General features: G+C 46.4%; 1 pseudogene; it reads right to left on the bottom strand.

Annotated features, from left to right (window-relative positions):
• Window positions 1–547: 547 nt before the first annotated feature.
• LOC142912367 (uncharacterized) lies at window positions 548–18,828 on the bottom strand (annotated as a pseudogene).
• Window positions 18,829–22,642: the final 3,814 nt, after the last annotated feature.

Genomic DNA, 22,642 nt, shown 5'->3' with positions numbered 1-22,642 from the left:
TTGATTCGAATAAGCAGAGTTAATTTCCTATTTATGGCATGCCAGCTATGTGTCAGTTTTCGATATCAACATCACCTTATAAAAGAATAACATTTAAAATAAAAGCGCACAACTTTAACCGTGACGAACGCTGCCCTTTCCGTCGTTTTCACGCAGGGGGCGCTGTAAACCTACACGCACCCCCTGCATGCGAACGACGGACAGGCACACCTGGCTACCCCAGTAACATTCACCACAATATGCGCAGTCTGCTAAACGGCAGATGTAAAACATAACGTTGCGTCATTCACAACGCATGTTGGTGTCACGGTCAAAATTGGGGTGATTCCAATCATTATCGAGCACCCCCTGTACCAACGACGGAGGCGCAGGGACAGACGTTCGATTACGTTGGAATCGATCTGCAGACGGCCAGCAGCTCCGTGTCACCTTATCTCGATCTCGCAATCCCAAACAGGTGAAAGTCCGCATCGAACCGAACCCCCGGCAAGGCCGCCTACTTAACGACGAGAGAAAATTCACGCGAAATATCCTTCTCAACGAAGCCTTCTGGATGTAATATGAAATAAGCTTTTAATGAAGAAATAACAATCATCTAATTCAAAACACAACACGATTCAAAGATGTTTCATTTTAAAACTTCAAAACGGAGCACGGGGCGCTGGCGTGAATGCGTCCTTCGTGTGCCGTAAATGTTGTGACTTTCCTGGCCGAAGGCCCTAAAATGCTTGGACCCTCATTGGTGCACAGCGTCTCAACAACAGCAGTGGGGTTTGCTTCAACCGATAGGTACGAACATCCAGACGTGAATCAGCAAGGAGCATTTATAGTCCCAGTAAGACAAAATCTACGTCAACACGTAAGACAAAACTACAATTCGTGTTGTAGAGAATGTACCTCCTCCTATACGTGTAACTTTCAAGTGGTATGCCTTGTAACTGATGAATGATCCGAGCGTGCTCCCTATTTCAAAGACAATGAGTTGCTCCAGAGGCAGACGCTTCGTGAAACACAAAAGTACCCTTTGACCTGTATCACAAGAACAACGGGTCTCACCCGAGTTCTCTGTACAGGTTACTTCCAAAACACACACACACACATTGTCCTAACATCACTTATTCAATGTTTGACCCTCAGACAAAATGTTACATGCACGCGCACAATCAGACAAGTATTCATTCTAAATCATTGACGGGCATATTAACAACATTGAATTACTGCAGCGAAATTGACTGCATCACGTTACATCGCATTAACAAGAAGTTATTTTACAAATGCGCACCGTCTGCTTAACAGTGTATGTACAACGTACTATTGTTGCGTCATTCAAAATGAGTAGGCCGTTGCATGCTGGCGTCTGGGTCAAAATGTAGCAAATTCAAACCATTACGCTACAAATAATAAATCACGGCGTTTCGATGGCAACACAAGCAATCGTCATCAGGTGGGACAAGCACAGCAGCAAGAAGAAACTGCTGGAGTAGGCGCCTACTTCTTCAGCAGTTTCTCTTGCTGTGGTTGTCCCACCTGATGACGATTGCTTGTGTTGTGATCTAAATGCCGTGATGTGTTATGTTTCTACCCACGTGGTGACTTTACCGAAAGAACTCAAGAGTGTGGATTCCTGCAGTCACGAAAGCTTGGAATCAAGATTGCCTACAAACTACACAACTGGGATGACACATCAATCATCGCCCCCTACTGACAGGCTCTTGTCCACATGCAGGCCGGTGCAGGGCCACCACCTTGTGCCACACAGGGGCAGCTGCAACTTGGGGATGCTCCTCGAGTGTTTCAGACGAGGTACGACACGAAACTTTGAGTTGCTGAGGCGATAAAGCAAGCACCGTGTAAATGCAATTGTTATAACATAGTGAATGCTTGGGAGCTTATTGTCTCTCGCTCCTGGTTAGAGATCTACCCAACCCACAGGTCCACAAAAACTGGCCGCCCTTACTCTGCAGGATGAACCTAAGAAATGAGTGTTCAACTTCACATTCCTGTCATTAAAGGCCTGTGACAAAGGTGCATCTATTGTAGCGACATCGTCTCTGGCTTACACATCTACCGGGTCTCCACTTGACTTTGTATTGTCTCGGAGGAAGTCCACCCACACCTCCACTTCCACAAACTGCTGGGAGTTGCCTCGCTCTCCCTCACAGTCAGAATTCTCCTCCTGCTTTACGTCGCCTCCATCGATGTGAAGGTCCCATTTTGGTGTTTAATCTTCATCTTCACATTTCACCTTCACTTCTTCGTTCTTCACCATCACTTCTTCCCTCTTCACCTCTTCACATTTTACCTTCACCTCTTCATATTTCAGCTCGATACCTTTAAAAGTGTCCAGGCTGGGATTTTCTTCCGGTTCGTGTTTCATGAGGGATGGGCTCATTGCGGCACTTTGACTTTCACAAGCTGATTTCAGACTCCACTCCTTGCAGATCTTTTGATGCTTCTGTGTTCTCTGGTGTACTTGAAGATTTGATGAATGTGCAAATGCCTTCCCGCACACACTGCACTTGAAGGGTTTCTCTCCCGTGTGTGTACTCTGGTGTACTTGAAGATTTGATGAATGTGCAAACGCCTTCCCGCACACACTGCACTTGAAAGGTTTCTCTCCCGTGTGTGTTCTCTGGTGTGATTTAAGAGCAGAGGAACCTGAAAATGTCTTCCCACACACACTGCACTTGAAGGGTTTCTCTCCCGTGTGTGTTCTCTGGTGTGTTTTAAGAGCAAATGAACCTGAAAATGTCTTCCCACACACACTGCACCTGAAGGGTTTCTCTCCCGTGTGTGATCCCTGGTGTGTTTTAAGAGTAGATGAATCTGAAAATGTCTTCCCACACACACTGCACCTGAAGGGTTTCTCTCCTGTGTGTGTTCTCTGGTGTGTTTTAAGAGCGGATGACCATGAAAATGTCTTCGCACACACACTGCACCTGAAGGGTTTCTCTCCCGTGTGTGTTCTCTGGTGTTTTTTAAGAGTAGATGAATCTGAAAATGCCTTCACACACACACTGCACTTGAAGGGTTTCTCTCCCGTGTGTGTTCTCTGGTGTATTTTAAGAGCAGATGACCGTGAAAATGCCTTCCCACACACACTGCACCTGAAGGGTTTCTCTCCTGTGTGAGTTCTCTGGTGGGTCTTAAGAACTGATGGCCATGCAAATGCCTTGTCACACACACTGCACTTGAAGGGTTTCTCTCCCGTGTGTGTTCTCTGGTGTCTTTGAAGATGAGATGAATCTGAAAATGCCTTCCCACACACACTGCACTTGAAGGGTTTCTCTCCCGTGTGTGTTCTCTGGTGTGTTTTAAGAGCAAATGAACCTGAAAATGTCTTCCGACACACACTGCACCTGAAGGGTTTCTCTCCCGTGTGTGTTCTGTGGTGTTTTTTAAGAGTAGATGAATCTGAAAATGTCTTCCCACACACACTGCACTTGAAGGGTTTATCTCCCGTGTGTGTTCTCTGGTGTGTTTTAAGAGCAGATGACCATGAAAATGTCTTCCCACACACACTGCACTTGAAGGGTTTCTCTCCCGTGTGTGTTCTCTGGTGTGTTTTAAGAGTAGATGAATCTGAAAATGTCTTCCCACACACAGTGCATTTGAAGGGTTTCTCTCCCGTATGTGTTCTCTGGTGTTTTTTAAGAGCAAATGACTGTGAAAATGCCTTTCCACACACACACTGCACTTGAAGGGTTTCTCTCCCGTGTGTGTTCTCTGGTGTGTTTTAAGAGCAAATGAATCTGAAAATGTCTTCCCACACACACTGCACTTGAAGGGTTTCTCTCCCGTGTGTGTTCTCTGGTGTCTTTGAAGATGAGATGAATCTGAAAATGCCTTCCCACACACACTGCACTTGAAGGGTTTCTCTCCCGTGTGTGTTCTCTGGTGTGTTTTAAGAGTAGATGAATCTGAAAATGTCTTCCCACAAACACTGCACTTGAAAGGTTTCTCTCCCGTGTGTGTTCTCTGGTGTATTTTAAGAGCAGATGACTGTGAAAATGCCTTCCCACACACAGTGCACTTGAAGGGTTTCTCTCCTGTGTGTGTTCTCTGGTGGGTCTCAAGAACTGATGGCCATGCAAATGCCTTGTCACACACACTGCACTTGAAGGGTTTCTCTTCTTTGCGAGTTCTCTGGTGCTGTGTCAAATTTCCAGTCCGATCCGTGCTGTATGCACGCTGGTCGCATTGTTGACTTGTCGTCCCGGCTTGCTGTGCTGACTGCCTTTGCTCCATCAGACCAGCGTCAGGTGCAGACAGAAAATAAGAATATCCACACCATCTACACGTCAGTATCGAGCCATGGAGGAATTAATATATACAGTCACACGTGGCTTACACGTCTATATTCATTCATGTATTCATGACTAGCTGTACTATCCGGCTTCGCCCGGGACTTGGATCCACCACGTCCGGCCGCCTTTGTCTCCCCAGTGGCGATGTTCACACCACAGCAGTTACTCGTTTGAGGCTGAGTCGACCTAGGGGAGGCCCAGAAGCGGTTCAAATAATCGTCGCCGGTGGTGGCCGTGAGCGGCAATCGAACTCGGGTCACCGGGTTCGTAGTGCGGCGTAGCGCTAACCGCTACACTGCAATGCGTTACGCTTTCACATACACACAGACACATACACACACAGACACACACACACACAGACACATAGACACAGATACACACACACAGACACACACAGACACACACACAGACACACACACAGACACACACACAGACACACACACACAGATACACACACACAGACACACATACACACACACAGACAACGCTAACCACTACACTACAACGCGTTACTCTTCCACATGCGAGGGTCACGTGACAGATTTGACGTCACAGCTCACTTGCCGTCCAAAAAATCTATACATTATTGAGCTCCCCTCCCCCCCTAAAAACACAAAAGTGTATTTGTATAATGTTTGCACGGTGTACAGTCTGGAAAGTACCCACATGGCACATTTACAGTTTGTTGCATGTCGGGAAGTACGCTAAACATTTTGAACGGACACACACAATCACAACTTTGCCTTTTATATATATTTGGAGATGCAGTGAAAAACTTTCCCAAATTCATCACGCGGTTTCAGTTTTTTTATTTTCAGTTTGATTTATTTTGGTTATAGTCCCGTGAGCCATTCGGCTCTTGAATCGGGTGCAACCACAACAAGCAACAAAACAACAACACAACCAAGAAAATCATCTTACAGTGACTATGTGTGACTGTGCAAACAGCACTGTCATGGCACGCAATGAGAGGGCAAATGTCATAAATATTCCTGTAAGCCCTCGCATCTTCAACATTAATGTTGCCATAGAAACGTTGTGGGGTTTTTTGCTTCATTGTAAAAAAAGAAAAATGATTATCTGTTATTTTAATTTTATTTTCTATCTACGTGACTTTACCGAAAGAACCAAGAATATTAATTCCTGCAGTCACCAAAGTTTTAAGTCAAAACATTCACACACGTTGACAAAGCCTCACCTTGTGTTGTTGTGGGCAGGTCGCTTCTGATAACAAGAGCGGTATAGCAGCTCAAGGGGGCTTGGCCTGCTAACAAAATAAAATAAAAACTGCGTGAATATTGACAATAAAACAAAGTTACAAAGTGGCGAGCCGGGTGAAGACAAATTAAACTTAAGCGAGATAATTAAAGTGAATGCAATCAGGCGAGGGCAGGAGGCAAGGCCCCGCGTGGCTAGGCCCCGCGTTGTAAAGTTCCAACCTGGACATCGATTCCCATGCTCGCTGCTACTCAACTGACATCCCTACGAGAGAGAGAGGCTCTACCTTGGTAAACAACAACAACAACAAACACCACGACAACAACCACAATCGCAATGAGAATTTCTCACCTCGGATTTCAGTGCAGGAAGCGATATCTTCCTGTTGCCTCGTGACGTCACGCGGCAGCAGGTGACATGACATCACTTATGGGCAACGAGACACGCTCCTCCCACAATGAGCTGCTCCGTAAATAAATTAGAGTATGATTAAATTATGTTAATGTGCCATTCGATATATTGTAGGTGCTGAACCCGTCGCAATAAATTCGCGACGGCTTCAAAGATTACATTATGTTAATGAGCCGCCAGTCACTGGGCGTAGCTTTGCCCAAATAAGGATTGCGACTGGACCGATAACGGCAGTGACCCAAGCGGAGGTGACGTCACACTCAAGAGCGTGGTGGACGGGGGAATGCCTTGGTGACATGACGTCACTAGCTAGGTACACCTCCCCCTGGCGTTTCACGCCGATGAAGTAATGCAGGGTGGTGACGTCACAGAGCGGGATTGGAGTTTAAGTTGATTTAGATTAATTTTCCATTGCTCCCTCCCTTTGGTGCGTGAGCTCAGCAACAACAACGTGGACATTATTGTGTATACTCTGTGTGTGTGTACACTGTGTGTGTGTGTACACTGTGTGTGCATACACTGTGTGTCTGTGTATAGTGTGTGTGTGTACTGTGTGTGTGTACACTGTGTGTGTGTACACCGTGTGTGTGTACACTGTGTGTACACTGTGTATACACTGTGTGTACACTGTGTGTGTGTACACTATGTGTGTACACTGTGTGTGTGTGTACACTGTGTGTGTGTGTACACTGTGTGCGTGTACAGTGTGTGTGTGTACACTTCTAGATTTAAAGCTTTCGTGACTGCAAGGATCCATACTCTTTGGTTCTATTGGGTAAAGTCACGTAGGTCAAAGACGTTGTACTGTCCCCTGACGATATCCTTGTCAGCTTCGATGTGGTCTCTTTGTTCACCAAGGTCCCAGTACCTGATACCATTGAAATAATTGAAAATTTGGTCCAACATGGACTAGACCCCGACACACCTGCACTGGTTAGGCACTGCCTCAACAATACCTACTTTACTTGGAATGGCTCCTACAAAAAAAATGAGGGTACCCCCATGGGATCCCCCTTATCACCAGTGATAGCCAATATTTTCATGGACAAATTTGAATCAGACGCCATCCAGACTTCCACCCTCAGACCTTCCCTGTGGAAGAGATATGTGGATGACACTTTCGTCATTTGGCCACATGGCCTCCAAGTTCTGAACCTTTTCCTACACCACATTAATTCCAGACATCCCGCCATCAAATTCACCATGGAAGTGGAGAAAGATGGCAAGCTACCATTCTTAGATGTTCTGTTTGAGAGGAGACCTGATGGCTCATTGGGGCATTTTGTCTACAGGAAACCCACCCACACAGATTCCTACTTGAAACCTGATTCCCACCACCACCCAGCCCAAAATAAATCTCTCATCAAAACTTTATACCATAGGGCTCATTACATTTCGGACCAACACCACCTGACCAGTGAATTAAAACATGTACACCTGGCCCTCAAAAGGAATGGTTACTCTGACCGTACCATCCACCAAGCTGTCTCTCCCTCCATACAGAAACAACCACTTGATACTCCGGTCAAAACCATCACACTTCCATATATAGCAGGCGTTACTAAAAAGATTTCCAAAATTCTAAACAAACACAAGATCCAGGTCCGGTTCAATACAGTGCACAAAATTCGTGATCTGATCCCATCCGTGAAGGATGTCATTCCTGATTTACAGTACCCCGGGGTTTACAAATTGAGTTGTACCTGTGGTGATTGCTATATCGATGAGACAAAGCGACATGTCTCTGACCGAATTCGCGAGCACAAATCAGATTTGAAACACGGCAAAACGAATTCTTCTGCCGTGGCTGATCACTGATACAACGCTGTGGGGGATCACGATATAATTTTCTCCGATACCAAGGTTCTTTGCAAACCCACGGGCTGTTATCAGAGATTTGTTCATGAAGCAATTCAGATCTACAAACACAGACACAATTTCAACCGAGAGGATGGTTTCAAATTAAGCAACCATTGGAAAGATGTTCTAAACCGAACAAAACATTAAACTAATTTCAATGATACAGTATATTTTTTAAGTAGTGGTACCCCAAACTTTCGCAGCTCTTATAAATTCCCTTTTCACACCATCAATAGGTAAACTCCCCCTCCCCCCCCTTCCCCCCCGCACCAAACGGCACGTACACCACCTCTTTCCTAAAATCCGCCAATCAAATGCTAATTTTTATGCAAATTTCTTTGTCAGAACACCTTGTTTGCTCGCACACAGTTTAAAGGTCCGCTGTCTGAGCGTGGTTGTGTTTCGCTAAATTCTCCTGTTTGATGAGTACTTGGTGCCTCGGTGAATGTATATGCTCTGACTTTAACATAGCTATTTCTGTGACCAGTTACAAGCTAATCACTCAGCTATTTCAATGCTAAATTCTATGCTAATTCCTTTGTCAAGGGGTACCTCTGCGGATGTGTATACTTTAACTTAGCTATTTCAATGAGCCATTTCAATGCTAAATTATATGCTAATTCCTTTGTCAAGGCGCTTTGTGTTTTTCTTCTCACACAGCTTAAAGGTCGTGATCTAAGCGTGGCTTCTCCCACTCCAGCGCTGTCCTCCAGACAGTCTCGTCCCTTCACCTGATGAAGGCCGCTTGTGTTGTGGCCGAAACGTCGTGATTTTTTGTTATTTTATTTTCACCTACGTGACTTTACCCAATAGAACCAAAGAGTATGGATCCTAGCAGTCACGAAAGCTTTAAATCTAGAATTGATAACCTCTATGGGGAGGGCTTTCACCTATCTGTTAGAGCTTTTAACAAACAACGGGACAAGAAGTCGCAACTCATTGAGACGCTGACCTTCCTCAAAAGATGCCGCGATCACAAGGTAATACCCATCGCTTTCACACTCACTTCTGCTGCTGTATCTTCTCCGAATTCTAAACAGTTTCAGCTTAAGGCCAGCCTATCTTTAATCTCAGAGAGGATAAGGCTACTCCGATTTGAACTCGATACTTTACACAGGACTCTCCTACAAGCCCATTTAATGTTAACACAAAAAATGTCACCTTCTGATTGGAATCACGTAGACAACATGACTGCTTCTTCTGCTGAGTCACTGTCAGTCAAATGTAAAGGTAACCTGATTTCTAAATTCAACCACCTATCAAAGAAGAACCCAGTTCCACATATAACAAAACTAGATGTTAACAAAATCGTCATTAATCAGAGTAGCACCCCAATTTCGGACAATCTGAAAACAGTACTGGCTAGGGGACTAAATTTTGCTGTCACCCCAAAACACATACCAATAGATGATATCATCTCTCAGGTCGATGTAGCCCTCAAAGGCGTAGGACACATCCAAGCAGACGTTGCGAGAGCTGAAATAGCCACTATTCTTAAGAATGCTAAGAAACGCATTAGTAACATCAGCAAAAATGAACGCTCTGAACTCGCGAATTTAAAAAACAGAAGTGATATAGTCATCCTCTCAGCCGATAAAGGCAACGCTACTGTTATTATGGATAAAGATTCATACAACAACAAAATCCAGAATCTGCTCAACGATGGAAGTTACTCAAAAATAAAAAAATAACCCTACTAATAGCCTAGCGATAAAAACCAACAAGATCATCACAAGTTCGACCTCCCTAATCGACCCAACTAAATGTCCCTCCCTAAAACCTTCTGCTGCAAGACCCCCTAGATTCTATGGTCTTCCCAAGATTCATAAAGAAGGAACCCCACTTCGACCCTTCGTATCCACGATCAACTCCCCTACCTATAGACTAGCCCGTTTTCTGTCAGATGCCTTGCTGCCTTTCACTGGCAAGACTGCCTCAGCAGTACTTAACTCAGCCCAATTGGTCTCTATGGTCAAAGACGTTGTACTGTCCCCTGACGATATCCTTGTCAGCTTCGATGTGGTCTCTTTGTTCACCAAGGTCCCAGTACCTGATACCATTGAAATAATTGAAAATTTGGTCCAACATGGACTAGACCCTGACACACCTGCACTGGTTAGGCACTGCCTCAACAATACCTACTTTACTTGGAATGGCTCCTTCTACAAACAAAATGAGGGTACCCCCATGGGATCCCCCTTATCACGAGTGATAGCCAATATTTTCATGGAGAAATTTGAATCAGACGCCATCCAGACTTCCACACTCAGACCTTCCCTGTGGAAGAGAAATGTGGATGACACTTTCGTCATTTGGCCACATGGCCTCCCAGCTCTGAACGTTTTCCTACACCACATCAATTCCAGACATCCCGCCATCAAATTCACCATGGAAGTGGAGAAAGATGGCAAGCTACCATTCTTAGCCGTTCTGTTTGAGAGGAGACCTGATGGCTCATTGGGGCATTCTGTCTACAGGAAACCCACCCACACAGATTCCTACTTGAAACCTGATTCCCACTACCACCCAGCCCAAAAGAATTATCTCATCAAAACTTTATACCATAGGGCTCATTACATTTCCGACCAACACCACCTGACCAGTGAATTAAAACATGTACACCTGGCCCTCAAAAGGAATGGTTACTCTGACCGTACCATCCACCAAGCTGTCTCTCCCTCCATACAGAAACAACCACTTGATACTCCGGTCAAAACCATCACACTTCCATATATAGCAGGCGTTACTAAAAAGATTTCCAAAATTCTAAACAAACACAAGATCCAGGTCCGGTTCAATACAGTACACAAAATTCGTGATCTGATTCCATCCGTGAAGGATGTCATTCCTGATTTACAGTACCCCGGGGTTTACAAATTGAGTTGTACCTGCGGTGATTGCTACATCGGTGAGACAAAGCGACATGTCTCTGACCGAATTCGCGAGCACAAATCAGATTTGAAACACGGCAAAACGAATTCTTCTGCCGTGGCTGATCACTGTTACAACGCTGTGGGGGATCACGATATAATTTTCTCCGATACCAAGGTTCTTTGCAAACCCACGGGCTTTTATCAGAGATTTGTTCATGAAGCAATTCAGATCTACAAACACAGACACAATTTCAACCGAGAGGATGGTTTCAAATTAAGCAACCATTGGAAAGATGTTCTAAACCGAACTAAACATTAAACTAATTTCAATGGTACAATATATTTTTCAAGTAGTGGTACCCCAAACTTTCGCAGCTCTTATAAATTCCCTTTTCACACCATCAATAGGTAAACTCCCCTCCCCCCTTCCCCCCCCCCGCGCCAAACGGCACGTACACCACCTCTTTCCTAAAATCCGCCAATCAAATGCTAATTTTTATGCAAATTTCTTTGTCAGAACACCTTGTTGCTCGCACACAGTTTAAAGGTCCGCTGTCTGAGCGTGGTTGTGTTTCGCTAAATTCTCCTGTTTGATGAGTACTAGGTGCCTCGGTGAATGTATATGCTCTGACTTTAACATAGCTATTTCTGTGACCAGTTACAAGCTAATCACTCAGCTATTTCAATGCTAAATTCTATGCTAATTCCTTTGTCAAGGGTTACCTCTGCAGATGTGTATACTTTAACTTAGCTATTTCAATGAGCCATTTCAATGCTAATTCCTTTGTCAAGGCGCTTTGTGTTTTTCTTCTCACACAGCTTAAAGGTCGTGATCTAAGCGTGGCTTCTCCCACTCCAGCGCTGTCCTCCAGACAGTCTCGTCCCTTCACCTGATGAAGGCCGCTTGTGTTGTGGCCGAAACGTCGTGATTTTTTGTTATTTTATTTTCACCTACGTGACTTTACCAAATAGAACCAAAGAGTATGGATCCTAGCAGTCACGGAAGCTTTAAATCTAAAATTGATTTGTTTTGGCTTTTTTCTTTCTTGCAAGCATCAATTCTTTCCAGGGTTTTTCAGTTAAATAGAAGGGAATGCGAAGTTAACCAAAGACAAGAATCCAAGTTCCGGGCGAAGCTGGGTAGTGAAGTTCGTTACTAATAAACCCCAATGATCCTATCAAAATTAGGGATTTCTATCGGATCGTTGGGGGGCACGTGCCACTCCACCCCCACTGGCTCCACCACTGTCACACACTGGCATGGTTCACAGGTGGTGGTGTGTCCAGACCCACGCCTGGCCACCTTCACCTGCTCAGTATTAATGCTTCCTCACTCCACCAAGTAGTTAATTGAGGATCAATCAACACAGCCGAGGCTGCGTTTCTCTCTCTCTCCCCGTGGTCGTGCGGATTTCCTTTCCGATCCCACGGTCTCCCCTCTACATGTAGAGAATGAACACCTCCACGCGTCTAGAGTGAACACCACCAAGCGTCTAAAGTGAACACCGCCACGTGTCTAGAGTGAACACCGCCACGTGTCTAGAGTGAACACCGCCACGCGTCTAGAGTGAACACCGCCACGTGTCTAGAGTGAACACCGCCAAGGCGTCTAGAGTGACCACCACGCTGTTGACAAGCCCCACCTTACACCATTGGAAACCTCATTTGCCAGTAACAAAATGATAATTGGTTTTTTACCCTTTTATCTGGCAACAAAACTGACACCTTTTTTACAAGGAGTCATGTTTACATTGACCACAATACCTGCGGTCAGAATGCAAACAAAAAACAACAACTCTGATAATGTATGTGGCACTGTCCTTGAAATTGATTGGTCCACACCCGAGACAACTTTCTTTAGAGCCTCGTCTCATGTTGGTGTTGGACCAGAAGACGCCAAAAAGAAAGTTGTTTCGGTGTAAAAAAACAATTATCAAGTCCCACCTTGTTGTTGTTATTGTTGTTGTGGGCAGGTCGCTTCTGATAACAAGAGCGGTATAGCAGCTCAAGCGGGCTTGGCCTGGTGGAAAAAATAAAAACTGCTTGAATATTTACAATAAAACAAAGTTACAGAGTGGCGAGCCGGGTGAAGACAAATTAAAGTTAAGCGAGATAATTAAAGTGAATGCAATCAGGCGAGGGCAGGAGGCAAGGCCCCGCGTGGCTAGGCCCCGCGTTGTAAAGTTCCAACCTGGACATCGATTCCCATGCTCGCTGCTACTCAACTGACATCCCTACGAGAGAGGCTCTACCTTGGTAAACAACAACCACCACAACCGCCACACCACAATCGCAATGAGAAGTTCTCACCTCGGATTTCAGTGCAGTGTTACCTCGTGACGTCACGCGGCAGCAGGTGACGTGACGTCAGATCCGGGGAACGATACACGCTCCTCCCACAATGAGCGGGTCCGTAACTAAATAGTGAATAAATTATGTTAATATTACTTGTCCCATGTGTCGTGGACACATGGGACAAGTTGCCGTCACTGGGCGTAGCTTTGCCCAAATAAGGATTGGCACTGGAACGCAATCGGCAGTGACACAAGCGGAGCTGACGTCACGCTCAAGAGCGCGGTGTAATACCTTGTTGACATGACGTCACTAGCGAGGTACACCTCCCCCTGGCGTTTCACGCCGATGAAGTAATGCTGAGTGGTGACGTCACAGAGCGGGATTGGAGTTTAAGTTGATTTAGATTCATTTTCATTGCTCCCTCCCTTGGGTGCGTGGGCTCAGCTACAACAACGTGGACATTATTGTGTGTACACTGTGTGTATATACTGTGTGTACACTGTGTGTGTGTACACAGTGTGTGTGTACACAGTGTGTGTACACTGTGTGTGTACACTGTGTGTACACTGTGTGTGTACACTGTGTGTGTGTGTACACTGTGTGTGTGTACACAGTGTGTGTACACTGTGTGTACACGTACACTGTGTGTGTGTACACTGTGTCTGTGTGTGTGTACACTGTGTGTGTGTACATTGTGTGTGTACACTGTGTGTATACTCTGTGTGTGTACACTGTGTGTGTGTACACTGTGTGTGTGTGTACACTGTGTGTGCACAGTGTGTACACTGTGTGTGTACACTGTGTGTGTACACAATGTGTGTGTGTGTACATGTGTGTGTGTACACAATGTGTGTGTACACTCTGTGTGTGTACACTGTGTGTTTACACTGTGTGTTTACACTGTGTGTGTACACTCTGTGTTTACACTGTGTGTGTGTGTACACTCTGTGTGTGTTTATACTGTGTGTTTACACTGTGTGTGTACACTGTGTGTGTGTACACTGTGTGTGTTTACACTGTGTGTGTACACTGTGTGTGTACACTCTATGTGTGTTTACACTGTGTGTGTGTGTACACTGTCTGTGTGTGTGTACACTGTGTCTGTGTACACTGTGTGTGTGTACACTGTGTGTGTACAGTGGGTGTGTGTACACTGTGTGTGTGTGTACACTGTGTCTGTGTACACTGTGTGTGTGTACACTGTGTTTACACTGTGTGTGTGTACACTGTGTGTGTACACTCTATGTGTGTTTACACTGTGTGTGTGTGTACACTGTCTGTGTACAGTGTGTGTGTGTGTACACTGTGTGTGTACACTGTGTCTGTGTACACTGTGTGTGTGTACACTGTGTGTGTACAGTGTGTGTGTGTACACTGTGTGTGTATACACTGTGTGTGTACACTGTGTGTGTGTACACTCTGTGAATGTACAATCTGTGTGTGTACACTGTGTGTGTGTACAATGTCTGTGTGTGTACACACACAGACACAACCTCTACCGTCAGCAGTGGATGGGTGTAGCGAGGTGCAATGCCCCCCCCCCCCCATCTGTGTGATTAAAACACACAAACACCACTAGCCTATAATAATAATAAAGTGACCAAAAAGGACAAAGAGTACGTTTGACCTGTCAACTGATATAAATTCCACATTTATATGGCGTAGCCCAGTCTCTCCATTGGATGACTCCTGTTAACCTCACACAGAGTAGTACTCAATTTATTGAGCTCTGATGCCCAAACTGTATTTTGAAATTGCAACCTTTAAAACTGCGAGACAAACGTTTTAACCACATCACTTTCCAGCCAGATATCTCTGCCCAAGTTGGAGCACTCTACCAAATGAATCCAGTCATCTGAAATGAACGTTATTGTAACATGCATTCGGAATTCCTTTGGTCGCCCAAATGAGCCTCCGCACCTTGGCATGGATAGCGAGTCCTGCACTCACATCAGAAGCAATAACGTCCAGATATTTTATTTCAGCATGGCAGATTTTAAGCCACGTTGACTTGGGATAAACCTCCCCAGGTACTTGGTCCGATTGAAACTGTAAAAATAAAATTGTACCCTTAGGGGTTAGCGTAATGCATCAAAGCAGCACTCCCATCTCGCTGGGTTTGTACAAAATATCTGTGCTATACACCATACTACTTTACAGTAATATACTACTATACTTTAGCTGGAATGTAGCATGTTTATGGTAGAGTGGATTATTTGTAAATTTTGATTGAAAATCCAAAGTGTCTTCAGTTATAAGACTCCATCATTCTTCAAGCTGCATACCAATGTTGAACAAACATTTACATTGCTAAAGGACATTTGCAGATGATACATTATTAATGTTTGAGACAGAGGGACATGCCAATGCACGTGAATGTTTTTCAATAAAACATATCAAAACTATACAGTTGCAATGATATTAAAATTAAATCCAAGCAACATTACCATTTTCCCTGCTCCTTGAGTTTGTGCTCAACACTTTAACGTGTACAGGGCCATGGCGGTGTGGGGGCCGACGTCCACCCCACCGCCCTCGCTGGGCAGGTGGGGCGCGACGTCCGCCCCTTCCGCCGCCTCCTCCACCGCGTCGGTCGGCTCCCGCCGGGCCCCCGCCGACCGAGCGATCGGGCCCCCCGCGCTAGCGCCCTCTCCGAGGGACAGACTCGTGCTGCTGGCTCACGGCCGCACGGAGTAAACCCACGCACCCCCGCGCGCACCGCAGCCGTCCTTAACATGGGGCCCGAACGGTCTCGCACCTGCGGGCGATTATCTCAACGCGCGTCCGTGCACGCCGCGCGCCCACTACGGCTGACGCTGACGCAGCACGCGGCGGCCCACTCGCGGCCCCGCCGACGGGCGATGATCTCAACGCATGAGCTCCGGCCGCGGCTCCGCCCTCGCTCTCGCCGCGCATCTGCCCACACAGCCGCTCCGCACAGGGATCACACACGCACCACACCGATGCTCTCTTCTAACTTTTATTCGTGGCGCAAACCCTGCACCGCCCGGAGGGAATATTCTACGAGTGGAGCCTAGGCCTACCGCTACCCAAGTCCGCAAATGCTCGCACGCCCCGTCACGTACCTCGCGGCCGTGCTCACGGCGTCGCGCGGACGCCGTGAGAGTCGGAGGGACGAAGACGAAAGGGAACTTTGCCTATCGCCGCCTCGTAGCGGTGCTCGCCGGCGTCGCACGGATGCCGCGAGCGGATCGAGAAGGCTGGCAGCGTCGTGTGTGACTCGTCGCCGCTGACCCGGCGAACCTTCGCGCGCCCAAACAATTTGAAGCCAACTCAGGGGCGCCGCAATGTGACTCGCTCTGCGAGGGTCGGCCATTCTCCTGGCGCCGGGAAACCGCGGGACTTTCATCCCAGAGACCCTTCGGATGAAAACCCGTCGTGACGGGCAAACCCCCGCCAGGACGCTACGTGCGCGCGCTGCAGGTGCGTGCTCGGTGTGGGGGGCCACGGGGGGAGTCGAGGCGCTGGCAGAGTTGCTCCGAGACCGTGGCACCACAACGGATCGGGAATTGTGTTGAAATCCGGCTCACGCAAAAGCACAAAAGGGGCGACCCAACGGGACCCGAAATCAAATCGATTCGCCGAGTCGACAAATGTGCACATTGCCCCGGGGATGGCAACTGACAGTCGAGTACGGAAAATCGTGATGTGCACCGATTCTGTTTATGTGCGACACAACTTCATGCCACATGGTCCCACGGGGAAAGACGGTGGCATAAGAAAATACAGAAACGAACCAGTAAACCATTGGTGATTGAATTTAGATTTAAAGCTTTCGTGACTGCAGGGATTCATATTCTTGGTTCTTTCGGTAAAGTTACGTATAAGGAAAACAATAAAATAATAAAAATATAAAACAATAAAATTCTCACGACGTTTCGACTGCAACACAAGCAATCATCATCACGTGTGAAAACCACAGCAAGAAAATTTGAAAAAAAAAATTGGTAATGGATCAAAGCTATGAAGGTGATGATCTAGGAAAATTATATTATGATGCTGTGGGAAAAGGTAATAAGTTACTCTAAAGTGCCTGGCCATGGAAACGTTGGTAATGATTAGGAAAAAGTCTTAAATATGTTGACGTGTAAATCAGCAAATCAAATTAAATTCACAGAGGAGGGAAAGAAGGATCCCAAACATGCGACACTCAGAACCAAAAGTGGCAGAGACTCGGCCGAGAGAGTGGAGAGAGAGGAAGAGACTTTTCAGGACTTTATTTCCACTAAAAAATTTACAAAAAAACATTACAGGAAAAAAACACCTAAATTGAAAATCAATCAAACATCAAACTCTTAACAGCGGTATGTGCATGAAATACAAATGGCACCGGGATAGAAGCTGTGGAAACGAGGCGGTGCACGGACATCTCCGTGTGCAGCAAAGTTGTTCAAGGGTTTTTCAATTTTATAAAGAATCAAATGTTTTGACATCAGAATGCGATGTGAACAATATATATTTTTCTCCCGTACAAAACGAAATGTCAAACACCTGAATTCGTTTTTTCTTCAAGGATTCTGTTGTCATAGCTACGTATGCAGTCTGCAAGTTTTTTTTATGTGGCCACGTGCAAATATTGTCTGGGTACATGAAATATTTCTTTGAAAATGTGTCCTAGACACTATATTTGTAAGTTAATAAAAGTAGAATTGAAAAATTATCACAATGTAGATTTGTATATTGTAGGGTAGAAATATATTTATCATAGCGATGATCTAACATTGGCTTAATACAATTTATATTTTTACTTAGAATACTTTAGCCATGCAATAGACTAAATATAATGCTTGTGTTTTTAAAGAAAATAATATATTTACCAGGATTAAAGTTGTGCGAAATATGTTAAAAAATCTGAGGCTTGGAGAATTGCATGCTGGGAATTAAATTGAGAAAGAAAGGGGTTAATGTATGGCTTGCAGAGCAGGCACACGTTACAGAGATTATTGACAAAACAGAATGCGATGTGAACAATATATATTTTTCTCCGCTACATTTTCAAAACGAAATGGCGTCGACATGTCAAACACCTGAATTCGTTTTTTCTTCAAGGATTCTGTTGTCGGTTTTCATTAAAGTGCAAGTGACAGGGTGACACCTGCTGACATCACAGGGTGACACCTGCTGACATCACAGGGTGACACCTGCTGACATGACAGGGTGACACCTGCTGACATCACAGGGTGACACCTGCTGACTTGACAGGGTAACACCTGCTGACATCACAGGGTGACACCTGCTGACATCACAGGGTGATACCTGCTGACATCACAGGGTGACACCTGCTGACATCACAGGGTGACACCTGCTGACATGACAGGGTGACACCTGCTGACATCACAGGGTGACACCTGCTGACATCACAGGGTGACACCTGCTGACATGACAGGGTGACACCTGCTGACATGACAGGGTGACACCCGCTGGCCTGGAAAGGGCTTCACGGGTACGGCCACAGAGGTAACAACCAATCAGGGAAGGAGGGGCATCTGGGGCAAAGGCAACAGGTGGGGCTAGCCGAGTTACTCCGGTAACCTTTGCGAAAGGTTCCACGAGAGGGCGTGGCCGGAGGCGGGGCCTAGCCACGCCTCTGGCCACATTCTCAGAGGATTCGCCTTGCTGAGGATGTTGTAGGCGAGCTGACATGCCACCTCCCGTGATCCCTCCTCGCTGGAGCTCAGAAATTCGGGGAAGATGTCGGCGCCTTCTCCCACCCCGGGAATCGACACTTTATAGAGGAGGCCCGCGGGCATCCCGGGCCCCGAGTAAGCGTGCAGCTCGAAGATTGGGTAGCTGATGCCGGCGGTCCGGCACAGCATCCGCAACCGCCCTGCCCACGACAGCATGGCCGCCTCCGGCAGCGCCTGGAGAGCAATGGGCATGGGCCGCAGGTGGAGAGGTACCCACCACAGCCGCGTGCGTGCCCCCCAGCCCTCAAACAGGCTGTGTGCGGCTTTGCCGGTACCCGTGCACTCCGGCTCCGGCAGGTCTGGCACCGCCGCCTCCTTCTCCTCCTCGTCTTCCGTTGTCGCAGCCGCAGCCACCGTGTCCCACTCCGGGATGGCCCAGTCCACCTTGATAGTCCGGCCCCATAGCTGGAAGTTGATTCGAAGGAGCTTCTTCCGGGCCATGGCGGCCGCGTGATGGCTCCCGTACTCGATGAACGCGTAGCCTCGGTTGAGGGTTTTGTCCCAGTAACAGACGCTCATCGTGACGTCCACCACGCCCTCCGTGGCACCGCTCATCGCCATCATCACCTCCGCTCGCTTCTTGTCCTTTGGCAGCCCCCCAATGAAGAGGCGGCGATTGTCCATGCTGAAGCAGACTCCAATGCGGCGTCCGGGACGGATCTCTAATTTGTTGAGTTTCTTGACGGCATCCGTGGCTTCGGCGTCTGTGGCGTAGGTAGCGAACGCGTAGCCGCGGTTCTCTCCGCTATAATCCATCATGAGGCGGAGCTGGTAGAGCTTCCCCACCGTCTCCAGCATGGGCACCAGCTCATCCTCGTAGAGGTCGCGCGGGATCCTCCCCAGAAACACCTCGCAGCCACGGGCGGGAGGGGGCCCCTGCCAGTCGGGCGGCGGTCCGAACTTCCTCTGTCCGTTCTCCTGGACGATGCTGTACCCCGTGCGAAAAATGCGGTCCGGCAAGACCTTCATATAGGCCATGCCGAGCACCGGTGGTTTGGCTACTACGGTGGTGCTGGGGCAGCGGCTTGGGGCCCGGTGGAGCCCTTGACACTCTGCGCGGTCGCCTCGTGCCGACAAAGCCACGGGGGGAATCAGCTCCTGAAAAGCCAAATCCCCGGCAGGAACTCGCTCGGCCCAAACCTACAGGCCAGCCGTGAAGAGAGGGAGAGAGAGTGGAGATGGATGGAGAAAGAGAGACGCGTTTGTTCGGTCCGTGGGCCTAAATGTGACATTAGCGTAGCCTGTGCAGTATGCATTCAGCGCTTTTGTCAATCCACTGCTGGATGAAGCCCTCCCCCACATTGCGCAGAGGAAACAAGAAACACAAACTCACACGGTTCCCGGCATGCGTTTGTTTGTCCTCAGAAATGTTCACCGAGCGATGATTTTGCGTTTCGAGCGGCACTCACGAGGCGGCGTTTGACTTCGCGCGGTGAACTTCGCCCGTGATGACGTCATTGGGCACAGCAGGAGAGGTCGGCACTGACTTTTAGCGCCGTTTTTTTTCTCCCATCCAATAGTCCATGAGACGCTTCAAAATGAGACCGTTTTGCCGGTATCAAAGTATGACAAAATAAGAAGAGATTTGATCCTTTTTTGGCAACAAAACGGGTGTTTAGATGTTCAAACACCAAACAGAAACCTTTTTCAATGAATCTTAAGATCTGTTTTATTGCCAGAAAGGATACAACCCATTCTTATTTTTTCATAGCCCATGAGATGTCTCCTTTGTCGGTACCACGTGAGGTGGCCTAAGTTGAGCAGTTGCAATTTCTCTACGTGGCCAGTGATAAACAAATTCAATGAGTGAGACTATCAAGTAATTTACTTTCATTTTCCATCCAAATAAATGGGTACGACTGAAGTGTTGCTACCTTAGGTGGTACCGAGTTCTGCTCTGGACCATGAGTGGGCCGTGTAATAAATTTTGGCAGTTTTCAACATTGTTAGGTCCCTAACAGCAACAGAGCTGTTGTACTACAATTGTGTTCATATTGGATCATCTTTACAACAGAGCAGACATGCAGACAGAGCTAATGCTTAATGCGTTCAACCCTCGTTGTTGAAATGTGAGTTTACTTGCAAATGGAATCACAGTTCTAGATTTAAAGCTTTCGTGACTGCTAGGATCCATGCTCTTTGGTTCTATTGGGTAAAGTCACGTAGGTAAAAAAATAAAATAACAAAAATCACGACGTTTCGGCCACAACACGGCCTTCATCAGGTGAAGGGACGAGACTGTGTGGAGAACAGCGCTGGAGTGAAAAAAGCCACGCTCAGATCACGACCTTTAAGCTGTGTGAGAAGAAACAAAGTGCCTTGACAAAGGAATTAGCATATAATTTAGCATTGAAATGGCTCATTGAAATATCTAAGTTAAAGTATACACATCCGCAGAGGCACCCCTTGACAAAGGAATTAGCATAGAATTTAGCATTGAAATAGCTGAGTGATTAGCTTGTAACTGGTCACAGAAATAGCTATGTTAAAGTCAGAGCATATACATTCACCGAGGCACCTAGTACAAATCAAACAGGAGAATTTAGCGAAACACAACCACGCTCAGACCGCGGACCTTTAAACTGTATGCGAGCAAACAAGGTGTCCTGACAAAGAAATTAGCATAAAAATTAGCATTTGATTGGCCGATTTTAGAAAAGAGGTTGTGTACGTGCCGGTGGACTTGCCGTTTGGCGCGGGGGGGGGGGGGGTGGGGAGTGGGAGTTTACCTATTGATGGTGTGAAAAGGGAATTTATAAGAGCTGCGAAAGTTTGGGGTACCACTACTCGAAAAATATACTGTACCATTGAAATTAGTTTAATGTTTAGTTCGATTTAGAACATCTTTCCAATGGTTGCTTAATTTGAAACCATCTTCTCGGTTGAAATTGTGTCTGTGTTTGTAGATCTGAATTGCCTTGTGAACAAATCTCTGATAAAAACCCGTGGGTTTGCAAAGAACCTTGGTATCGGGAGAAAATTATATCGTGATCACCCACAGCGTTGTAACAGTGATCAGCCACGGCAGAAGAATTCGTTTTGCCGTGTTTCAAATCTGATTTGTGCTCGCGAATTCGGTCAGAGACATGTCGCTTTGTCTCCCCGATATAGCAATCACCGCAGGTACAACTCAATTTGTAAACCCCGGGGTACTGTAAGTCAGGAATGACATCCTTCACGGATGGGATCAGATCACGAATTTTGTGTACTGTATTGAACCGGACCTGGATCTTGTGTTTGTTTAGAATTTTGGAAATCTTTTTAGTAACGCCTGCTATATATGGTAGTGTGATGGTTTTGACCGGAGTATCAAGTGGTTGTTTCTGTATGGAGGGAGAAAAAGCTTGGCGGATGGTACGGTCAGAGTAACCATTCCTTTTGAGGGCCAGGTGTACATGTTTTAATTCACTGGTCAGGTGGTGTTGGTCCGAAATGCAATGAGCACTATGGTATAAAGTTTTGATGAGATAATTATTTTGGGCTGGGTGGTGGTGGGAATCAGGTTTCAAGTAGGAATCTGTGTGGGTGGGTTTCCTGTAGACAGAATGCCCCAATGAGCCATCAGGTCTCCTCTCAAACAGAACATCACTCAGCTATTTCAATGCTAAATTCTATGCTAATTCCTTTGTCAAGGGGTGCCTCTGCAGATGTGTATACTTTAACTTAGATATTTAAATTAGCAATTTCAATGCTAAATTCTATGCTAATTCCTTTGTCAAGGCGCTTTTTTTCTTCTCACACAGCTTAAAGGTCGTGATCTGCGCGTGGCTTTTTTCACTCCAGCGCTGTTGTTGTATATGAGCCTTTTCCAAAATTGATATTAACAATAATATTTGCCGTTATATATATTTTTTTACAAACGAAAAAAATAATAAATAAAACCTGTAAGCCAGGCACACGAAAAACCAGATGTCGGTCATAAACAGGCCATTAATAAATAAAGAAATAATAAAACTCTCGAGGCGAGGAT

The sequence above is a fragment of the Petromyzon marinus genome, unplaced genomic scaffold (assembly GCF_048934315.1).
Source record: "Petromyzon marinus isolate PM22_M1 ecotype Great Lakes invasive population unplaced genomic scaffold, UKy_Petmar_22M1.pri1.0 PM_G_Scaffold_2, whole genome shotgun sequence".
Taxonomy (NCBI): Eukaryota; Metazoa; Chordata; class Hyperoartia; order Petromyzontiformes; family Petromyzontidae; genus Petromyzon; species Petromyzon marinus.
This window is presented reverse-complemented; position numbering and strand designations above follow the sequence as displayed.